Raw genomic sequence first — 17,578 nt, forward strand, 5'->3', positions numbered from 1 at the left:
AAGGGTTGAGTGGGTGGTAAAGACAGACACTAGAATTAACTTTCTCTGGCTTGCTTATTACCTCAGACACACACAAACTCTAAAGAATATATCCCTTAATTTCACCTTTCACCAAATTTTTATAAGCCCCAAAATTTCTGAAAGCTATACTTACCAATCCTTTTTAACCACCATTAAATTAATCTTCACTCAGTTAATGGAAGGGTTTGAGATTTGCATGCCTAATGGCGCGTGCTTCCAGTCCTCCTCTACTGCAAAGGGTGCGGGCCTCTGGAAGCTGGGGTTGTGGAAGTCAATCCCTGCTGTGACCTCTGACTCCTCTCCTGGGGGATGCTGGGAGCAGTATGCAGATGAGCCTTCCAGTCCTTCCTCTGATTGGTTCCAGGAGGACTGGAACTATTTCCTTCAAAATGCATTCCCGTCGGCAGACAGTGTGCCAGTGTTAGGTCCCGAGCACTCTGCTCATGTATTGTCAGTGCAGGAGAATGCAGAAAGTCAAGGGCGAGCAGGTAGCACAAAAAACTGCCCACGCCCGTAAAAGTAGCCCAAAAAAATGCAACCCACAAAAGCCCCCAATTCCCACAGCCGATCTCTAAAACTAGCTCAATTGGGAGTGAAATCCTCCCAACTGGCAACATTGCCCACGGCCTTCCTGCAGCACGTAATCTATAGACAAATAAATAAAACTCCACCTCAGCATGGAGAGATGGCTCTGCTCCCGCTTCAGTGGTTTTATGAACAGAAAAAAACTATGCATTCCCATCAGAGTTCAGCTTTGACTTTTTTTGTTTGGGCATCATACAACTTATTTTAAACAGAAATTTTAAGAATAAATCATTTTCCAAGAATAAAAAGTATATAGGTGGTTCTCTCTTGACTACGATCTCTTGGTATGCAGCATGGACATTTTCTGCATTCCACGGTCCATCTTCTACGTGCAAACAGCTAAAACTGCCTGTTTACAGCTGGCAGGCTGTGATCACCCGTGGGCTGGGGCAGGTAGGGTACGCACAGCAGTAGTTGAGGGTAGAATTACAAAGAAACAACTTAGTAAATTGAGCTGTGTAATACAGAATTGGCAGAAATATCAGCTGAAGTGGGGCAGGAACTAGTGCGAATACAGAGTATCAGCGCACAGCACCCGGGCTTGAGGCCTGTACTTGTTAGTTAGCAAATTCACCCTGAGTGTCACGCAGAGTTGCCCAAGTGACCTAATTTCTGAGGGAGATTTTAGGCCAGTCCTGACTTGTTCGTTTAAAGGTGGATTTTAAGACCCGTGCACAGGAGCAGATGCGCGCGTGTTTGCTGGCTCGCGCACATGGACACGGTGCTTTTATAGCATATGCACGTAGAAGCGCGCCTGTTTTAAAATTGGCTAGATGCGTGGGGACAGGCAACGTGCTGTAATGAGCATTCAGTGATGTGTGTGCAAATCTGGGAAAAAGGAAAAATTTGGAATGTTTTTTCCTCCCCCCCCCCCCCCCCCCCCCCCGATAGTCAGAAGTGGAAATTTTGGAAGAATTTAGAAATTTTACATCACAGTCCTTGACTCTTGGTCTCATTCTTTATCACAGGCTGTTTTTGTCTGCTTGCAGTACCACAGAGGGAAGGGGCAAAGAAACTCTATTGGTAGTCTGTCTGCTGGCAGGGAAGATTTTGCCCCATAGGTTGTTCACAACAATCTGTCAATTTTTTTCTGTGGTTTGTATTGGTGAGACTTGCTGTGACTGTAAGCATTTCTACAAGGCGGATGGTGGTGATAGTGGGGAGAGGAGGAGCAGGGAGGTCCTCAGGTGCTAGAGACCCTCGCTATTCCACTGGTGGAGGGTGGAGAGAGACAGTGTGTGTTGAGCCGGTGACAGGGAAAAGAAAGCAAGAAGATGCTAAGCGGGTGGGGGATAAAGAGAGAAGATGCTGAGTAGTTGGTAGGGTTGAGGGAAAGAGAGGGTGCTGAGTGGATGAGGATGGGGTGGTGAGAGAGGACGCAGGCACTATGGAAGGAAGGTAAAGAGACTGAGATGATGCTGAAATGCTAAGCATGGAGTAGAGGGGAGAAAAAGGATAATGATGTGGGGAGAGGGAAGATGAAGATATGCCAGGCAGAGAGAGAAAGAGAGAGGAGAGATGTTGGGTAGAGGGTGAGGGAAGAGACTGAGGGGAGAGCTGTGCCAGAGTCAATGCTGCCAAATATGCGAGCTGTGCTAGAGCTGCTGCTGCTACAGATAGGAGGGGGTGCTGGAGCCTACACATTGCTGGAAAGGGGAACCAGGGATAAGAAGATAGAATAGGTGTCTGGTGCATAAGGAGCCATAAGTAGAAGATGCGGAAGGAGAAGGTGAGGTATGATTTAATGGACCCCAAAGTTTAGGGATGTGAGCGCCTTGTCCCACACAGGAGTTCTTGTATAGGGGAAGAGAAACTGGAAGGGTTGCTTTATATGATCTCTCATGAAATAGAATTTGGGGTATTGTACGAGATTATGGAAGAGAAGTATGTAAGCTCTTCATTTTGATTGTGTGTGGTATGGAGGGGAGAGGAAATTGTTCAAAGGAAAGGCAGTATTGCACACTTTTTGAATGCAAATTATTGCCCTGGTTTATTGAATGTTTAACTTGGCTAAGTACCCCATGAACTCTGAATAATTCTGTATGCTTCGTATATCCTCAATGTAATATGTAAATAGTTACTGGCTGGACATCTCAGAAAAATTAAGTTGAGTGGCATGAAATCTGTGGGACTCCAAGGGTGTCCAGAATTTACAAACGAGGGCTAGGATTTATGGAGGGGAAGGGTATTGGATGACTCCCTGACTAGTCCATGAAGAGTAACCAACCCACTGCCTCTATCTAGCTGGGTACACTTCCCCATCTGCATGACCCCATTTTTCTGAACCCACCAAGTAAATTAGGGAGACTGGCTCTTGCTCTAAATGGGTCAGATCCTCTCATGATTTTATGTGCCCAGCGTAGGGTTATATCAAGAAAGGCAGTAGAAGGGGAAGTGGCAACTATGCTATCAGTTGCTATACGCAACATAAGCCAACCTTTTACTCAAAACATCTCTTAAGTTGTTATAAATAAGATGGAAGATAATTTACAAAAAGTTGAAGTCTGAACGATTACTGAAACTATTAAAAGATTTTTCTTCTCCATATGTACAAGCGAAACAGTGGGAGAGGCTGAGTGGTGCTTAGAATGTGGGAGAATGTTCCATGCAGAAGAGCATTTATCATCTCCCGATATGAGAGCCTGGAATGTTGGCAGGCTCTGTTTTGCTGTTGTTGACTGACTTCTTGGATGTTATTTGCAATGCTTTGTACCCGTTCTTCTCATGCAGGGATCTGGCACTCGATCAGTTTCACTGGCATGGTGGAAACTTTTGCTGCCCAAAACTACTTTTTTTTTTCCTTCTAAAAAAAGGTTCCATGCTGCTAAAACTTGTAAACAGAGAATAACATAAAACAGAGTGTATAAAGAAATAGAAATGTGTAAAATGGAAAAGTGAGATTTTTATTTTCAGTTCTTGAAATATAGGTGGGATCATGCCAGTTAAAAACCCTTTTTCTTGTGAGCTCTTGAACGTGGAAGTACAGCAGAAAGCTAGAGTCCTGGGCACGATGCATTTCCAGCCAGAAAGAAGTGCTGCATGTTCTCAGTACAGCAATGCAGGAAAAGGCTGAGCTCTTTCTGACGTTATGTTGCCTTCATGAACCAATGTTCTGAGATATATGAAACTTACTGTTTCTTAAATTATTTTTGCCTGTGGTTTTCTTTTGGATTTAACTTTGGATTATGGTCTCTCTCTGGTTGGTAATCAAGGGTCTCTGTGCTTGGGGGCTGGGGGAATAGAGGTATTTCTGTCAAGGGGGGGGGGAGGGGTGAAGGATTAGGAGCACTATACCTAGGGATCGCCATGCATACGCTGCCTCTAGGCAGGGCTTTGAGAATGAAAGCAGTCAGGTTTTTGTTGTAATGTTAAAAGTATTGCCCAGGCCCTAAATTCTGGCCTTATGTCACTGGTAATGTGTCTAACTTTTCCCTCAATTTTTCACTTAAACCCTACATAGAGTTGTGTTGACATAATTATTGTACAGAAGAGGATGGCACTGATTTTTTTTTTCTGCTCTCTTTAAGTAAACATAAGGAGAATTGACTTTTAGGGGGTGTGTACCCTGTGTAAATATAAGCCTGAGCTCAGTAGGAGTGTGGGTTTTTTTTGGTAATTTTGGGAGAGAGTCAAAGGAAAAGACTTGAACTGATTCTGTGGAATCCACGTGTGCCTGAAGGTTCTTCCAGTCCAGCCGAGTCCTCTGTGACTACAGATGCTGGTGTGCCAAGCGAATGCACCTAGAAAATTGCCACAAGGTACAGATCCGAACCATGGATAGACAAGTCAAGTCTTATGTATTAAGTATGAGATTCATGCATTAGGAGGGGGGTCTCCAGCTCTCATACTGTTCCCCCCTCTTCTCACGTACTTAGCCACCAAGAGCAGAGGCTGCAAAATCATTAGTGCGAGCCCCTGCCTGCCTGCAGACAAACAAAAGAAGAGATGCCTAGCGGGGCCACGGTGAACCCTCTCCTGCCGTGGCCCAAAGAGAGGCTGTAAGAGCCTATGTGTGAGAGAGCCTGCGTGTCACACATAAAAGGTGAATTTTAAGAGAGTTCCACGTGTAAAAACGAGCACATGTTGCACGCAAGCAGCGCATATTCACGTAAGGGCCATTTTCTAAATCTCAGACGGGCACACGCAAGTAGAAGTGTGCAAATAAACTTGCTGGTACTGTAAAGGTGAGGGCTAGGGGAATTCTGGGATGGAGTGAGGCTAAGGTTTATGGAGCTGTTTTAAAGCTTGTGAACATGATACTCATACTGCTGTCACCTGCACATATTTATACATGCTAATTAACAGGTGTAAGTCAGAATATAATTCTCTATAGACCAATACTGAGTGAGGGGGTCTGGGTAAACAGGGGGAGTGAAGGCTGAAGAAGCAGGGGGGTCTTGATGACAGTAATGAGCTCCTCCTATTAGGAAAACAGAACAAATCAGGCTGCAATGATCCCTACTCAGAAACCATAGGCAGTGTTGTCTTTACAAAGGCAGGGAGAGTTGAGCAGGGGAGAGAGGGGGAACTCAGGGAAGAGGATGGGGGAGGGGGAGTTGGGAATGCTGGGTAGGGATGTGAGTGAGAGGGGATGATTGGCATGGAAGGGGACTGACAGGGTGCATTTGGTCGTGTGCATTTCTTCTCTCTTTGTACTTTGCTTAGTGTAGGAGGAAATGTATTTCTGTTTCTAGCTCTCCAGTTTTGCACTGCAAGCAGAGTGGCTTTTTGGGCTTTCCATTCCCATTTTTGTCTCCACATTTGTAATCTGTGGTCTTGTATTCTGTATTTGGTGAAGATCGGTTCAGTGTGTGTGTGACTGGGGTGAGGCATTTTACAAGCAGGGAGGCATTTGTATCAGTCTTATTTGTTGTGTTTTCTCAAAAAGACATGCATTGATGGTGCCCTGCTCTCTTTTAATAGGTAGTGCTATTGCCGTTTGAGTCCTCGGACTTACTGCTGCTCTAGAGCATGGCAGGTTTGCTAAACATGTGCTGAGTGGTTTGTTTTTTTTCAGGTTTTGTATTTTTCAACAGGCCAGGCAGTAAAGGGAGTTTGCGTGGCTGTTACTGAGATGACACCAGAATATCTTTTTTCTTTATAGTGTGGTATGCAGAGAAATATCCTAGTTCTGCTCTACACCCATTGTCGGGTTCCTGTGGATGCAGAGCATGCCTTGTGCTCAGTGTGTCACGCATGTGGGAACCCGTCTATCAGGTGCGTCCCGACCGGAAAAAAAGGTTGAGAACCACTGCCCTAGAGAGACTGCCTAAAACATCTCACTCACTAGGGTGGAAAATCTCACTCGTTGGGAGGGACCACCCTTGGCATCTCTGGACGATCCTGTGGCCTTCTCTGGAAATTGTTTTCTGGGAGAAATTCAGTGATTTTGTGTGAGTACTGATTATCTGAAGTGGGAAGAATGACTAATGCTTGGGAGGAGGAGTGCGAGAGGAAGAGATACGGGTCTTGATAAAATGCTAAAGAAAGAGGAAGAGTACAGTGTCATTTTTTTTTTCCTGCTGCTGTTACTGCTGCTGCATCTCTGGCTGAGGTTCATCCTTTCTGTGATTTTAATTGTTGATCGATTGCTGGTACCCCAGAAGAATAAAAGTTTTGAATATTTTAAAATACAAATCATTGTGTGAGGATGGGGGATTTGAGCTCTTGGATTTTCTAATGCATGGGGGGGGGGGGGGGGGGGGAGAGATTTTGTGCATCAAACTCCTCTGATGGTCCCAGAGGAAAAAAGGTTAATTTTGGTAATTTCCTTGTCTAGCAGTAGAAACTATTACCCATACACCTCTGAGCTAGGTCCAGTCCTACATCTGCCCAGCCACTGTATTTTGCTTTTTTTTTTAATACGCAGAGCTGGTGCCAGGACCACAGAAACCCAACATCAGATCTCATATAAGGTTATAGGGGTTATTAACAGTAGCTAAACTGTAACTAAACTGCAAGAATGAATTAGATCTCTAGGTCCAAGGATGGGGAATGGAGTCTCTCTCTAGGATGGTGGAACCAGGGGCTTTTTATCTGGCTAACAGAATGATGAATCTAGGGGTTAGTTAGCCAGACAACTCTAGGGCTGCCTTAGAACAGTTCTAAAATTACCCGGGTCTATATACCCAGATAACTTGATACCTAACTGGCTATATTCAGAATATAGCCAGATAAGTATATTGAAAAAAGAATTTTCCAGGCATTAAGACCCAGCCTTCCCCACCCTCCAAAATAATTTAAAGTATGTGTGGGCTAGCTCCTGATCCCCCCCCCCCCCCAACCTCCCTAACCTCCAAAATTAAAAAAGAAAAAAGTGAGCCATAGCAACCCGAGGCCTACCTCCCACTTCCCTCTGTGATATTTAAATGAAAGTCACCAAGCTCCCTCCTTCCATCCGTGCCACGATCTCTACCAACCCACAACTTCTACCCCCCACCTCTCCTCCAAACCTGAGCCAGTACAGTCTTACCTGCTCCTGGCTGCTTCCGACATTGCTCCAACAGCAACAATGGACGCATATGCTAACAACATTTCTGTCAGAGTAGAGTGACACCTACCCAGCTATAATCAGAATATAGCCAGGTAACCTTACCCGGATAACTTTAGGGGAGTATATTCAGTAGGAGACTTGTCCTGCTTAATATCCATCACAAGTTATCCTCCTAACTTTAGCTGGATAACTTGTTTGCTCGCTGCTTTTCTGAATATTGATCTCTTTGTATCTGGGAATCAAACTTGAAAGTGGGGAACCTTGCCTCCCCACTTTCAGAAAAAGACTTAAAACCTGGCTATTCTTGAAAGCCTTTCCAGACACCAACTGAACCCACTCTCAACTCAAGCAACTAAGAACTCCCGTCAGGGTAATCAACAACCTTTGACAACTCAATAATGTTTTTTTAATGAGGCAGGTTTTATTTACCTTGGTCATTCTTTTGTTATCTCAGTGTTAATCTCTCTTTTGCCTTCTCTTCATTCCAAGTTGCATTTTATCCCTGTTTTATTGTAACTGCTACCTTATTCTTCTATCACATGTTAATGTTTTTAAGTTATTAAGTATTTATTCTGTTGTCACACCTTGTTATTTGTAAACCGGCATGATGCGACTCCCATCGCGAATGCCGGTATATAAGAAATTTAAATAAATAAATAAATAAATAATAAATAAATTTATGCTCCAACATACTAAGCCTACACATAGAGCATCGAAGTTCTGTGGGCAGCCAAGATCCTGCCTTCCATCCCCTCCACCCTTCTTTTACTGCCCATACCAACTCCATAGGCCTCAGGCAAAGATATCAAGGATGGAGCCTTTTTATCTAAGGACAGGGGAATAAGAACCTAGGGACCATTTTCTAAATCAGTGATGGCTAACCTATGACACGCGTGTCAGAGGTGACACGCCGAGACCTTTTGCTGACACACGCAGCGTTTTGTGGACTATCGGGATTTTTTTTTTTTATCAGCTGCGCAGAGCCTTTTTTTTAAATCGGCTGCGCAGAGCCTTTAAAACTAGTTTTTTATTATCCCCCCAATGCCCCCGGGCGCAGCGACAGGCAGATCGGCAAGGCCAAGAAAAAGATCGCGTTTAAACGCGCTGATGCTCCTCCTCCTTCCTGCCTGTGCGTCCCCGGAAGTAAACGTTGCCGGAGCCGTGTGGGCAGGAAGGAGGGGAAGCATCAGTGCGTGCAGAAGTGGAGCAGCGCTTGCGTTTACGGGCCGCCGCGAATCTCAAGTCACAGCGGCCGGAGAAGAAGAAGAGGCCCGGTAGCAGGGCCACCGCAGAGCCCATCCTGCGGCGACCCACGAAGAAGAGGCCCAGAGGTGAGAGAGAGGCTGAGGGTCTGTAGAGGGTGTGTGTGTGTGTGAGATGAGTTGAGAGATTGTGTGTGAGAGTGAGGACCTGAATGTTTGCAGAGACAGCATGTGAGAGCCTCTGTGTGTGAGAGAGAGACAGCATGTGACAGTGAGAGATTGTGCTTGAGCAAGACAGCATGTGGGAGTGAGAGACTGGGTGTATGAATGATTGTATGAGACACAGCATGTGACAGTGAGAGCCTGTGTGTGTGTGTGTGTGTGTGTGTGTGTGTGTGTGTGTGTGTGAGAGAGAGAGAGAGAGAAATGCATGTGAGAATGAGAACCTGTGTGTTTGAGGGAAGAAGATGGAGAGAAAAGAAACAGAAAAAGAGACAATATAAAAGGAATTGGCAAAAAAAATAAGAAAGGGAAGGTGGGAAAAAAAGCCTGTGACCAACCAATTAGAAAATGAAGATCAGACAGCAAAGGTAAAAAACAAAATAAATTACTTTTTACTGATTGGCACATGTAATCTTTGGGAATGTGCAAGAGTAGCACTTTCTCTATGCAGATCTCACAATGTACGAGATCAGCATGGAGAAAGTGGAAGCCCACGGGGCCTGCACAGAGGAGGCAGCAGAATGGGCTTCAGTGTCAGTAGCAGCAATCGGCGCCTCCCCAATAGCCATGCGGCAGCAGTGACAGTGGCAGCAGAGGAATGAGAGAGGTTCTGAGGTTGCTGGCAAAAGAAAGAGAGGGGGGGTCTGCCTTTAGTGTGTGCATGTGTATGAATGGGTGCCTGCCTGGGGGTGTATGTGTGTGTGTGTGAGAATGATTGGGAGCTTGCCTGGGTATGTTTGTGTGTATGTGAGGGAGCCAGTGAGTGTGAGAGCATGAGTGTGTATGAGAAAATCCAGGGAAGTAAGAGTTTGTGTGTGTGTGTTGGGGGGGGGGGGTGGAGGGGGAGAGAGTGTTTTAATTGAAGATTTAGCCAATGAAATTCAGCAACAAAAAAGTCACTAGGCAGGTAAGGTAAAGAATTATTTGTTTTTGCTTTATTAATAAATACAGAACATATATTACAATTATAACTTTTTGTTATTAATATTAGAGCTACAAATATCACAAAATTATGGATTTTTCTAGAAGTGACACACCACCCGAGTTATGCTCATTTTTTTAATGAATTTTGACACACTGAGCGCAAAAGATTGGCCATCATTGTTCTAAATCTTCATGTAACCCCTGTGCCAAGGGGCCATCTTCCCAGCTCTGGGTAGCATCTGGCTGGCTATCCCAGGGTGGGTACAGTCTCTCACAGGGGCTGGGCTGGGGACAGGATCTTGTGTAAGGCCAAACTGGCTGAAGACACTTCCAAACACAGTCCATAAACTCCACTGTCCAAACAGTATTTGTACTCCAAAAAGTAGAAATGTTATTTTAAAACACAGAAATAAAAGTAGCCATATCATCAGGATTGAATCACACAATGCATTTCCATATCCACTTTACTTGCCACCTTGGTCAGATCACAATAATCATAGTCAAAAATTCTAAACTTTCTCAAGGGTATTCCTTGGGTAGTAAGTCTTCCCCCCGAGCTTTGGAAACCCCCGATCACCTCCCTCGTGGTCAGCTTTTGTAGACGTTACTCCCAATGCACACAAGGCCCGGTTCACCTTACACAAGTTCTGGGGTTTTTTCCCCCGCAGGAGGCCTGATTACATACACACCACTCTCCTTATTTCCTTGCTCACAGTCTCTCTTTTTTAAATTGAGGACCCAAGGGAGTCCTGAATAGATATCTCCTTCTAAAACAGAAGTCTCAAGTGTTTACTTTCTCTTTAGAAGCTGTTTGGATTTCAGACACTTCCCTTCTGGAGGAGCTTCTTGGGCCCTGTGATGAAACAGCCTGTTGGTGCCTCTCCTCTAGACTCAGCCAAACCAGTTCCTCAGAAAAATCTCTAAGCACAAACCTTCTTCTCTTTCTTTGAGTAATTCTTGACCTCTGCAGCACTTCTCAAGTCCAAGAGAGCTGCTGGGACTCTCTGAAGATCTTTCGCTCCACCACTTGTTTCCTCTTTCCCACTGTCACTCTTGTATTCCACTCTCACACTTTTTTTTGCCAGTGCTTCTGGGTGAAGCACAAGTTGTTTTCTTGTGGCCTGGACCCTCCAGCGACTGTCCTATCCCATCAGCTACTTCCTCAGTGAGCGGCCCCTTTCACAGGCCAAACTCTCATTTTTATACAGGCATCACATATCAACCATTGGTCCACATTTATGGTTGCCGCACAAATGCAAACCACACCTCCACTGCGGCTGCCCTAGAACACTATCTAGAAATTTCCCAGTTCAAGAATTAGGATAAATTTACATCTTTATTTAAAAAAAAACAAACAAAACCACTTTGAACATGCCCTTAGAGGAAGGGCTATCCCAAAGTGTCCTCCCACCAACATCCGTTGCCCGAGCTTGCCCAAACCACAACTTTCTGAATTGTAAAGTATATCGATCTACCTTTTTAAACTTTCAAACACTGTAAAGCATAAGTCTATTAAAACATGTGGTCCCCCCTCTCAAACTATTTGGAATCATGGCCGAAGGCAGACCGGGTGCTTGCAAATGTCATATTGTGTGCAGCTAGGCAAGAGGTGGCAGCAATTTGGCAAAAAGGGTAGCCCCCAGTAAATTAGATTTTCTCAGGAGGATCTGGAAGGTGCACTATTGGACTTATCTGACAGCAGCACAGAGAGACACTGCTGCCTTCCCCATTCAAGTATGGGAACCGTTTCTTTGGTGGTATCAAAATCTAGATTAGGGCTGGTATACTGTAATACCTACCTAAGGCTTGCAGATGTTATAGATTAAATGAAGGTAAGACAGGTATCAAGTCACATACAGGTTTCTATTATGTTTCATATGTGTTCCTTCCATATGAGCAAACGTGGGCCTCTGGGCCATTCAACCATACTGTGGATTAGACTTGGGGGGGGAGGGGGGAGGGTTTAGAAGGGTTTGGGTTTTGGAAAGGTTAAGGGATTTGGGGGAAAACAAAATACCTGTGTTGATTTTTTGGGATGTCATCTTTTATGGATGTATCACAACATTTGTTTCATGTTGTACAGATATATTTGACAACAGTAATAAAAGTTTAAATATTTAAAAAAAACATGTGGCCTCCATAAAAAATACAGGACCAGTGCACCCTTTAGTGGCACCCATGCCACATCCACATTAAATAAAAGACTGTGCATACTTTTTACCCATAGGCTTGCATCTTTATTTTTCTGTGGGCAGATTTTCGCTGGAAAAGTACACGGAAAGATTTGGAAATGCAATCTGTGTGCAGATCTAAACATGCCCCTGGGTAGGCTTCCTTTCAGTGCATCTAACATTCTGCACACTGCGCTCTGGGAGTAGTGGCAGCCGAAGGCAGTGAGCGTGGGGGCTGAATTAGCTTGCACTCCCAGGCGCCACAGTGGCTTCTCGTCCGCCATGTTTCTGTGCGGGAGGTAGGGCCTGTGAGTACAGATTGCCTTGGCCCCCGCACTTGCTGTCCTCTGCTGCTACCACCAGAGCTGTGAGGTTCTCAAGGAGGGGGAAAGGGAAGAGGGTTTGGATCAAAAGTTCAGAGGCAGGAGAGAGAAGGAATCAGACTGGAACATTATGGAAGTTGTGATGCATCAAAGGTGCACGGGGTGGGGAGGAGGGGAAGGTCGTAGGGGAAGAAGTGATACAATTGAACATCTGTTGGGGGGAATGGGGAGGGAAGAAGGAGTTGGATCCAAGTTCTGGGGGTAGGGATCCAAGGTGTAGCAGAGGGCAGCAGTGCCAATAGTGTTTAGAGGCAGGAAAACTGTAAATCCATCAAGGCTAAGGACAATGCAGAAACGTGTCTTGGGAGGTGGGAATGGGTCTATGGGGAGGGGGCATGGAGGAACGGCCAAATGGACTATATGTATAGGGGATGAGGCAACCAGTCTGTTTCTGGGGATGGGAAAATAGATCATCAGGGCCTGAGAGTTGCACGCTGTGTCTGGGGGTGAGATGAAAGAATGGGATCTCTATGGGGCAGATTTTCAAAGTGGTGCACGCGTAAGTCCTGGGGCTTTCCTGGGGGGTGTGTCGCGGTGGCGCGAGCGAGGGGCCGCGGGCGAGGTTCCGGCCCAGGGGCATTTTGGGGGCGTGGCCGAGGCCTCCGAAACAGCTCCCTGGCTGGGGAATTGCATGCTGGCCAGCTGGCCGGCAGGCGTAACTTTTAAAACAAAGGTAGTGGGGGTTTAGATGGGGCTGGGGGGGGGGTTAGGTAGAGGAAGGTGTGGGGGGGGGGGGGGGATGGAAGGAAAGTTCCCTCCAAGGCCGCTCCGATTTTGGAGCGGCCTCGGAGGGAACTGAGACAGGCTGCGTGGCTCGGCTCGGCGCAGCTCGCGGGCATACTTTTATAAAATCTACCCATATGTGTCTTGGGAAGGGGGAATGGGGTCCGTATGCAAAGGCATCTAGCCAGATAAATTGTTATCTGGTTAAATGCTGACTTTTGAATATTTTGGGCGCTGGTCCGGTTAAAATTTAGCTGGATATCTCATTATCTGGCTAAAATTCAGCCAGATAACATAGGGGCATTTTGGGGTGGAATTAAGTTAGCTGGATAAGTTTTCTAGTGAACTCTGGTCATGCTGTAGTATAGCTCTAAGGTTAGCCAGACAAACAGAAGCAGGCCAAGGAGACAATGAAGAGACAGATACTAAGTGTTGTCAGGAAATAAATGGGTTTTGTAACCACTGCAGAAGATGGGGTAAGAAATGTGGGTGGGACAGAAGAGCTGGTCACATTATTTATTTATTTATTTATTAACTTTTATTTACCGACATTCGTGAAGCACATTATGCCGGTTTACACATTACCCACCCATATTAAGCTTGCCCCCCCCCAAAAAAAAATTCAGTTCTGGCTATTCCCTAGCTGTCTAGATAGTAGGGATGGAGAAATGACACTTCTGTGTCTGGAGCTAGGAGAAGGAGTACGGTAAAGGGTGCTCTGTGTCTGGTATTGAGGGATGGAGGAATGGGTCAATGGGGATGGGTAGAATGAGATCACTATGTCAAGGTATCAAGGGGAATGGGGTCTTTGTGTCTTGTGAATGAGGATGGGAGACTGATCTCTCTGCGAGGATGCGGGAATAGACTTTCTGAGGTCCACATTCAGACATAGTCCAGATGGCAAAGTTAGCTGGATAAACTCATCCAGCTAACTTTGGAGGTATATTCAATAGTGCAGCCACACTACTGAATATAGCCGGCTATCTTAAACTCATCCAGCTAACTTTAACTAGATAACTTTAGGACAGCTCTTTGGCCCAACCAGATATAGCCACCTAAGTCATCCGGCTAACTCAACGCTTCCCAGTTATGTCCCCCGGAACACCTCTAATTTATCCGGCTAAATTCCAGCCCTCTAACTTATTAGTTGGCTAGAATATAGCCAGCCAAATGCTTTTGAATATGGAGCTCCCTGTGTCTCAGGTTGGAAACATGGGTTCTTTGAGGTCCACGTTGAAAGGGGTTTCAAAAGCCCTGCTGGTTTCACCAGCCCCGAGTTAACCGGATAAGTAGATGGCCAGATAACTGGGGGGCGTTCTGGGGCAAAGTCAAGTTATCTTGCTGAATATTCAGTATAAGTTAGCCAGACACACCCCAGCTCAGTGTCTACCTCTCTGTTTTTAGGGAAGGGGAATAGGGGATGCTGGAATAGGTTTTGTGTCTATGAATAGAGGCATTGGCATTGGCATTGTACCTAGGAAAAGGAAGAAGGTGAGGGATGGAGGAATGGATTCTCTGTCTGAGGGCAAGGATTTGGTTTAGGCCTGGGAAATGCGTGTAGGAGGAGGAGGGTTAGGGGAATGCCTGCATCTTGGCGTGGGGGTTGGAGGAATGGACTTTCCTATGAAGCTGCAATGTGCACCCCTCTCTGGGGAGGTGACTTTTGGCATAGGAATGCCTTCGGGCTTGGATCACATGGTTTCCTGATATCTGATCTTTTCTTTTATCTCAATCCCGGCAGGTTTCTTTGTGACTCTTCCTTAAATTCCAAGCATTTTTGCAGAACATGAGTCATTCCAGAGCTGTTGGAAATGTAAATCAGGCAGTCAAGCAAACACACAGCATTCGTTTCTCATTTTTCTTTCTGAAAAAGAATGAACCCCAATTTGCGGCGATGGGTTTCAATGTAATTTTCCCCTCCCACACCCCTAAATAGTACCAGGTAACCCCATACACAAGCCTTGATTGTGCCCACAAGAGACGCTTCTTCTCAGCGGGAGCAGCAAACACTTTCAGTGCCTGTGTGAGAGAATAAAGGAGACCTGCAGTTTATATTATTTAGTGTCTCTGTAAGAGAGAGGATTTTATTGTGTTGAGGACTTTGCCATTTTCATTTAATGCCTAAGGTTTGTATTATTCTGAGCTAGATCAGCAATTTGATAAATCCCACCTATAGCTGAGATTTATGTCTGAGATCAAGGATCATCATTTTTTCATCTCATCTTTAATTATAACTTTAATTATGTTTCTAGGAGGCATAATTCCATTTTAAGTTATAACCTCCCTGGATCCTTTTACCTCTGTAAGACTGACCATTTACCATTAGAAAGTTCCAGTCTTCACCACGCCTCTGTAGGGAAGAAAAGGTTTGAGCAATATAACTTGATGATATGTTGGAATATTACAATGGGTTTGGCCTCCGATTTGGTGGTCATGCTGGCCACATCTACATAGAAATTCCAGGCTGGGACTGACATACACGATGTATTGGGGTGTGATAGGCAAGACAACCACCTATCACAGAAATGATATCTGCTGGTGAGAGAGTATAATATCAGGTGCAGCCCTGTTGATGGCTTCCCTTTCAGTTCTGGTATAGGTTGGAGCAGTGTTTCCCAAACAGTGTGCAGTGGCTGTAGTTCTGATGTGCTGCTAACTTTTCTTCCAATTGATAGCCAGCACCGCAGCAGTCTTTAGTTTATCTTTCCCCTACAACAGCTGACTTGCAGGATATACTCTTGCCAGCAGGGGGAGACAGAGAAAAGAACTGCTCTGCTGCTGCTTCGGCTTTCCTCTCTGCTGACTCTTCTCTACAACTGAAACTGCTTTGGGCCCTGTAGACTCACAAGTGCTGCTGGCCCCATGCAGTTCCCATTACAGAGGGAAACAGGCAGAGGAGGCAGAAGCAGCACCAGATTAGTGCTGCTGGCGATGTAGCTTGATTCCAGGACATGGGGAGAAGAGTCAGGTGAAGCTAGGGGTGCTGGGGGAGAGGGAAGAGAAGGTGACGGAGTGAGGCGGGAAGGAAGGGAAGAGGAAGTGTTGGTTCCAAGAGGGGAATGGTAGGAAAAGGAAGGTGATGCTAATGATGTCGGGGGGAGAATGTGATAATGCCAGGGGGTGAGGAGCGAGAAAAGGGAAGAGAATGTGATGATGTTGGGGTAGAGGGAGAGGGAAGAGAAGAGAAGAGAAGATGATGTATTTAATGCACTCCCGTTTCATGTAAACCAGCAAGATATGTTTTCATGATTGCCGGTATATAAAAATCTTAAATAAATAAATAAATAAATAAATAAATAAAAAATGATGATGCTAGGTGTGGGGAGTAGGGGAGAAGAAAGTGATGATGCCTGGGGAGAAGGAAGAGAAAGTCATGATGATGCTGGAGGGAAGGGAAGAGAAAGTGATAATGCTGGATGGGAGATGGGAAGAGGGAAGGGAAAATAAGATAACAATGTTGAAGGAGGTGGGGAGAGATGTCATGGAAGAGGTGAAGATGCAAGGGAAGATAAGGTGATGATGCTGGAGGGGAGGGGGTAAAGGGAAGACAAGATAATGATGCTGGAGGGGCAAGAGAAGAGAAGGTAATGATGCTGGAGGGGGAGAGAGAAGGGAAGGTGATAATACCATAGGTGTAGGTGGTGGTGGTGGGGGGAGAGGAAAGTGATGATGCAAAGGGTAGTGCAGGAGAAATGATGATGCCAAGGATGGTGGAAGAGAAGGTGATGACTGCAGCAGAGTGGAGGGTAGGGAAGAGAGGGAAAGAGATTCTGATGATGTGAAAAGGGTAGGAGATGGAGGAGAGATAAAGGAAAAGATGGTGATGATGTGGGGGGGGGGGGGGGGGGGGGGTGCAGTGAAAAGAAGGTGATGATGCCAGGGACTGAGGGGAGAGGGAAGAAAAGAGAGAGTGATGATGATGGGGTAGGGGACTTAGTCTCGGGACCGAGTGTGACCCTTGCCTTCCTGGATATTACCAGAAGAGGAGCTACCTTGATATGAATGAAAACAGTAAATGTAAAGTCTACAGAAGTGCATGATGTGAGGATGAGTATGCCTGACTTAAAATCAGGGGGTCACCCCTGACATGAGGGAGTGTTAGGAGGTATAAAGTCATGGATGCTGGAAACAGTGGCAAAACTCAGGTAGACAGAAACGAGCTCTCAGCGATCCCAGCGCAAAGGTGACATCATGGAAATGAACATTTAATGTTGCAGAGACAAAGAGGCTGTTTGTTGTATTTTATGGAGCATATCCCTCAGTATATCACCATTAACATTCCTTCTTCAGTTCTACTGGCAAATGATTACCTGTCCCTAAAAGTGCACTTACTTATATACAGGGCAGGTGGAGTCCCTTCACGGACTAGAGAGCCCATAAAAGGACATCAAAGCAGATCATACACAAAATCAGACAAAAATGTGCCCAGTTAAGAAGAGGAGGAGTGAGGGGACCTGCATCCTGAGCAATAGGATAGAAACCTTTGTCCCAGCTCTGCAACTGTGACCTTGGGTGAGTCACTTTACCACCCTGTGCCCTAGCCCTAATCGTGGCATTATGGAAGATCAACATCGTGAGGAATGAATGAGTCTGTGGGGCCAGTGTGTGAGAAATGCCCAGGATCTCTTTGCAATTCACTTTGATTATGGACAACACTGTCAGTGTGGAGAGACTGGTTTCCCTCCCTCTTGTCTTTAGGCCTACAGTTGCTTCCTTTCCATCAAATTGCACAGAAATAAAGGTTAGCATATAAAACACCCCCCCCCCCCAAAAAATATAAGGTGATACCTTTTTATTGGACTAACTTAATACATTTCTCTTGACTGATTTTTGAGTGCTAATCCTCTCTTCTCA

Source organism: Rhinatrema bivittatum, chromosome 7 (genome assembly GCF_901001135.1).
Source record: "Rhinatrema bivittatum chromosome 7, aRhiBiv1.1, whole genome shotgun sequence".
Lineage (NCBI taxonomy): Eukaryota > Metazoa > Chordata > Amphibia > Gymnophiona > Rhinatrematidae > Rhinatrema > Rhinatrema bivittatum.